Raw genomic sequence first — 6,000 nt, forward strand, 5'->3', positions numbered from 1 at the left:
GTGTTGTAAATAAGGCTTTCCTCACAGAGGAGGTGGCTTACGTATTTTTGCCCCTGGCTGTCTCCTGCTTTTCCATTATTAATTTGATTTAAAACATTGATATGATACTGTCTCAAGGCAGATTTGTGTCGAGTTCTTTTCCTGCAGCACCATAGAAGTGGGTAGTAGCTCTTGCTTTATGCCATTCCTATTTTTCTTATGTGTAGGATGTTAATGTGTTTCCAATACCAGCATTATAAAGCTGTCAGCTAAGATACACGTAAATCTAATATTCTCCCTGTTAATTTATGAGCTGAGTTTTCTGCTATCAGGAAATCTTTCTGGTGAAAAGGAATCTTAATGAGATCATATAAAATGCCCTCTTTTTTTTTCTTTAAGAGGTATTTACTTTGCTTGAAAGATGTAGATTTGCTCTTTATGGTAAATAGCTGAAAACCATTGTGTTTTATCTGTAGTGTGGGCTTGGTGGAGGAGACAATGAAATGACAGTTAAAAGTATTGGCTCAAGCAAGGCTATCTGAGTAAATGAAGGCTGAAAGTGTTCTGCTTGCCTAAGCTGGTGCCTGGTATGCAGGCACTGGGAAAAGGGCTTTAGGGAATTGAGGAATTAATCATGGGCCATAATTAAACCTCAATTGCAATAAATCTGCTTTCAGTGAAATCTCAGGTTCATAAACAGGATGGTTTCCTCCTCCTGGCAGGAGCAAGACTGCAGGATGAGGCTGTAACCACACGGCTGTGTAGAGGTGAAGTGCTGCTTGGTTTCCCTAGCATGCCCCATTCTGGCTGGAGTGCACACAGATGCTAAAGGAAAAGCTTCATTTGTAATGAACCATTAGTCACAAACTTCACCTTTCTTTCCTTTCCTGGTTACAAAATAGTGAGCAAATTGACATTAGGGGTCTGGAAAGACTGCATCAATGGGTTGTGGCCAATGGGATGAGGTTCAACAAGGCAAAGTGCTGGATCCTGCACTTGGGCCCCAACAGCCCCCTGACATTTTGCATTAACCAGGTTGCTGCAAGCCCTGTCCAAGTTGAACACTTCCAGTAGAACTACAAGAAGCTCAGACACTGATGTCTCAGAAGAGAGAAGGGAGAAAACCTGAACAAGTATGAGTATGGTCAGCAAGGCTTCATGAATAAATACATTTAAACTCAGATTCAGCTCTTGGCTTTCCAGGTAACAATCTTTGGGTCTGGAGGTAATGTTTGCCTTGCATTAGCCCCAGGGGTGTGCCAGTGACCCCCGAGAGCTATAACTGCTGACCTGGCAGGCACAGCAAATCTAAATATTTAGAGTTTCAAAGGCTCAAAGCAGTGAAGTGAGAGCTCTGAGGTTCTGCTGCAGGCTGTGATGTTTCAGAGCAGTCACCCAGGGTGTGTTATTGGGTTTTGTTTTGCTGTAATGTGTGCTTTGTGTTGCTTCACTCCCAAAGTCCACTTCCTGCAGCAGCAGTAGAACTTGTGTAGGTTCAGGCTGCCTCCATTAGAGCTGCATGAAGGGTGCATTTCAGAAGTGCAGTGTGAAAGGGTTTAAGCTCTGCCTAGGTGCACTTACAAGTTACTGTTAAGACATGAGTTCCAGTGGTTCTTGACACAGAACAACTGAGTGTTCTATGGCAGACCTTGCAGACAATGAGACTTCCATGGTATAAGCTTCAGGCTTAGGAAATACACCTGGTTTCATCCTTAATAGTGTGGATGTGGGAAGCTGATGTGTCACTGTAGTCACTTCACTTTAATCTCCTTTTGACCACCGAATCTTCAAGTGCTTCACAGTGGAAAGCTTTATCTGGCATTAAGAAACACAGTCAGTGTGGCAGAGGGTAACATCCTGAGCAACCTGATCAAGTTGAAGATGTCCCTGCTCATTGCAGGGGTGTTGGACTAGATGAGCTTTGAAGGTCCCTTCCAACCCAAACCATTCTGCAATTCTATGATCTTATAAAAGCAAATAGAGAAACTGGAATAAAAAAGACCTTCCCTCCTTCTCAGGTGGTCCAGGGCTGGAGAACATTGAGCAGCCCATGGGCAGCATCTGTACTGGCTCTGTGGCTGTCTGCTACCTTCTCAAGGGACATGCAGACAATAGCTGAAGGGAATCAAAGCTGAGTCTCTGTGGTGTTTATGAACTATGGATCAAGTCTCAAAGCCTCTGTTAGGCTGAGCAAAATTTAGAGGCCTTTTTCCTACCTCTGTCAGCTGATGTGTTCTGCATGTGTGATGAGGTTACCCATAGAGAAAATCGTTAAGGTAGCCTTTTGGTTTTGCCAAAAACACACTGCAAGAGCTAGGGGAAGATAAGGAACATGTTGCTTTGAATTTAGTTGGATTTTCTTTTATCTGAAGGGACCATTAACTTTTTGTCTGTCATCTGAATGTGCAGGAAACAAGGGATCAGGAAGAGATCCTCAGTGCCATTTAGATGCTGTTTAGATGGTTTTCAGCATGTCATGATGCTGTGTGATTTACATTTGAAATGAAAACTCATAATTATCAATGTTTCACTCACAATGAGAAATGATTGTTCTCGCAGTAGTCTGGGAACAGAGCTGACTCCTGATTGCAGGGAGTGAGAGTGGGCTGAAAATAAGCCTCTAACAGGAGCTCTTCAATTTCCTCTTTTCTTAAATAGCACATATCTGTTTGCTGTGTAGATTGAACTGGATGCAACCCCCTCCCTCTGCCCCAAGGTGCTTGGCATCTACTACTTGCTGGTAGTAGAGTCAAAGTTGAGTCCTTAAGTTGTGAAGAGTCTGTCTCCATCTTGCCCCCTCTCAATAGGTGCCCAGATGCTTTTTCTCTCTGCTCTGCCATCCCTCTCTAAAAGCCATCTCAAACTCCTTAGGCTTGGTTCATTGGTGGGATGCTTTTCTCTTTCAAGAGGATGTTGTCCTCAAGTCTGTGTGGCCGTGCCTGTTGTGTCCTTAGCATAGATGAGGAGGCAATAACTTTGCATTTGGAATATGCCAATAGCAGAAGTGTCTCTTGGGTTCAGGAATTTTACCTCTTAAATCTTCTGGAAAGGATGGAATTTCATGTTCAATTCTACTTTGGCTTCACAAATTCAGTGGTGTTTCCATTAAAGCAACCTGATGCTTCAGTTCTAGTCTCCAGCCTGAAGAGAACATGGTGAAAGACTCAGAGCTCCTCAGAAATACAGAACTCAGAACTCTTCAGGTCTGAGAATATAAATTTGGTTCCACTGTTTAAATGCACCAAAAGCTGAGGTTTCCCAAGAATGGTTTTCTCAACCCCTGCCCCAAAGGAAATCACCCCTTCTCTTCTCCTTTGCACATACCCTGTTAGCACCAGGCAGGTGGTACCCATGGAGATGCGTTCCCTGGGAGGGGGACAATCCTGCTCACACTTGTGTTTCCTCCTGCCAGCCTGTTCTCCCCAGAGACTCTCCCTTCTTCCCATTCCCATCCTGCCCACCCCACTTGCTAACTCTCCCCCAGTTCCTGTCTCTGGGTTGAGCATCCTCAACCCAAATGTTCCTCTAACACGGAGAGTGGAGGAAGCAGATTCTGCTGTAGCATGAATCTACTAGAGTGTGTAATGGATCTGTGTAAAGAGAGGAGAAATATTTACCAGTTTCAATGGAGACATAATGAGTCAGGATTCAGAGAGATGGAATAGCAAACATCTCTGTTCTCTGGATGCTCTAAGGCAAAGCCAGAGCTCTGCAGAGAAACTTTCATTTCATTAAACACTTCTAACACTCAGCATTACTACAGTCCTGCTGACAGCATTTCTTATTAGCTACTCTAAAAGGAATATCTTGAAGCCCCACAGGGGGTTCAGTAGTTAAAATGACTGTTGGACTGGCTACAACACTGTGGCTTGGCAGGTGGGAAGCATTTTTACATGTTCAGGTTCTGGTGGAATATTAAAGGATCCCAGCATACAAGAGGCAGATGCTTCCTTCTCTAGGGGTGAAGTTGGAAGCTAAATGTTATCCAGACTACAGCAGTGAGTTGGTGGTGAAGCACAGAATCACACAATGGTGGTGAAGCATACTGGAAAACAACCCTAGAATGGGCTGGGTTGGAAAGGACCTTAAAGCTCATCCAGTTCCAAGCCCCTGCCATGGGCAGGGACACCTTCTACGAGAGCAGCTTTCTCCAAGCTCCTTGGGGCTGCAATTGCCAAGTTCTTCCCATTGAAGTGGTTTAAGCAGCCTCATTTCTTGTGTTTCATTACCACAACAGCAGCATGTCTGATTGCAGAGAAACCACTGTAGAAGCAGGTCAAACAGTGAATGGGTGTGAGGGCTTCCTCCTGGATCTGAGGCAGCATGGTTGTGGCTGTAGTTGCAGGGAAGATGGGCATAGCTCAGCAGACTCTGTTCTTGAGAACCTCCAGCTCAGTCTGAATCCTCCCTGTTGTGGCACTCTGGCATGGTTGCAACCACAGGAGAGTATTACCAGCCTTCCTATGGCACAGACAGCAGTTGAGGAGAACTGGGAAGCAGAAACATTAGGCCCTGCTATAGATGAGCATGTCCAATAGGCAGGAAACAACGTCTTGAGCTGCAGTGAACAATGGGAATGGATGTACACAAAGAGGCTCTGGCTTTTGACTGGGCAAGGTTTCAGTCAGTGTTTTTGATCGTGTTCCCAATGCTGGAATCCAGGTTGGCCAGTAAAAAATGCCCACCCCTTTCATTGGAATTGGCAGCCACCTCCTCCTCTCTCAAAGCAGTGCTTGGGTGGGATGGCACACACGTGGTGTGGCACTAGCCTGTGATGTGGCCTCAGCCAGGTTCCTATTTGGCACTGTGTCTGTCACCCTCCAGGCACAGCTTGTTCCCACCAGAGGCTCTGTCCTCATATGCAGCTCTGCCAACTGGGACACAAAGTCTTTCGTGGGATGTGCCATGGCTCCTCAGGTTCCTTTTCTAGGATCTTGCAGCAACAATGAGAAATGAATCCAATGACCAGCAGGGCCCACAACTTTTGTGACTTACAAGTGCGTTGCTGTTATGGGTCTCTGCCCTCAGATACTTGCAGTGTGAGTGAAACCCAGCTCCTTCTATCACCCAAGGAGTCCAGTTCCCCCTGTGTACAACCTTGTGATCAGCTGCATCCTCCCATCTGACAGCTCACAAGCAGAAGCCTCTTGATCCTCTTCCTTATTCAATCTGACCCCTGGTACTTTGCACACCTCCCATGTCCTTCCTCATGTGCCTGTCATTTGGGAGGTTCTTAAAACACCACATCGTTCCCATGGCACTGTGATTTGAAGGTTAATGGAGGATATTTACACATGGGATCTCCAAAGTGAAAATGCTGAGGCACGTTGTGAGCTGTCAGCAATGGGTGACCTTGTCTTAAGGCAGCAGTTTCCTTCCCAACCCCTATGGACAGCCTTTAAGCACTTAAAGCCCAGGCGCATCTCAACCTTACTGGAAGTGTCTCAGTGGCTCTGTTGGGGGGTAGTTGTGGTACAGTGATGAGATTGTTGCCTGTATCTGCAAAGCAAGACCTGTAAGTGCTGAGTGCCATGTGTTGGAGAGGGTAGTGAACACCTCACCCCTTTGTGGTCTGGTGCTGGGGAGTTGTTCCCTCCTTAGGGAACACCACTTAGGAAGTCCTTCTATCACTGTTGAGACACAAACATATGGGGTTTGGTGCTAAGGAAAGAGTTAACTCACCACATGGGAAACTATGGGCTAAAAAGTGACCAAAACAACTAGATTCTGCTTTTGGCTATGGAGATAGCAGGAATTCAGTGCTCCCCTTTAGTCACAGTGCTGGGAAACAGGTACTGCAGCCCATCTCTTATCAGAGAGCTGCTGCCAAAGGGAGGAAAGCGGACAGCAAATATTTACTGTCAGATCAATTCTGTTTAAAGTGCAGGGTTTGTAGGAGAGCTTGGACACAGGAAGGTCAGGTGTAAGGATCAAGGCTGCATTTATATAAAGACAGAGGAATATGCACTGGAAAGCCTTGCTTGGAAAGGGAAAAGACCAGAGGATATGGAAAGGCACACT

The sequence above is a fragment of the Melopsittacus undulatus genome, chromosome 8 (assembly GCF_012275295.1).
Source record: "Melopsittacus undulatus isolate bMelUnd1 chromosome 8, bMelUnd1.mat.Z, whole genome shotgun sequence".
NCBI lineage: Eukaryota > Metazoa > Chordata > Aves > Psittaciformes > Psittaculidae > Melopsittacus > Melopsittacus undulatus.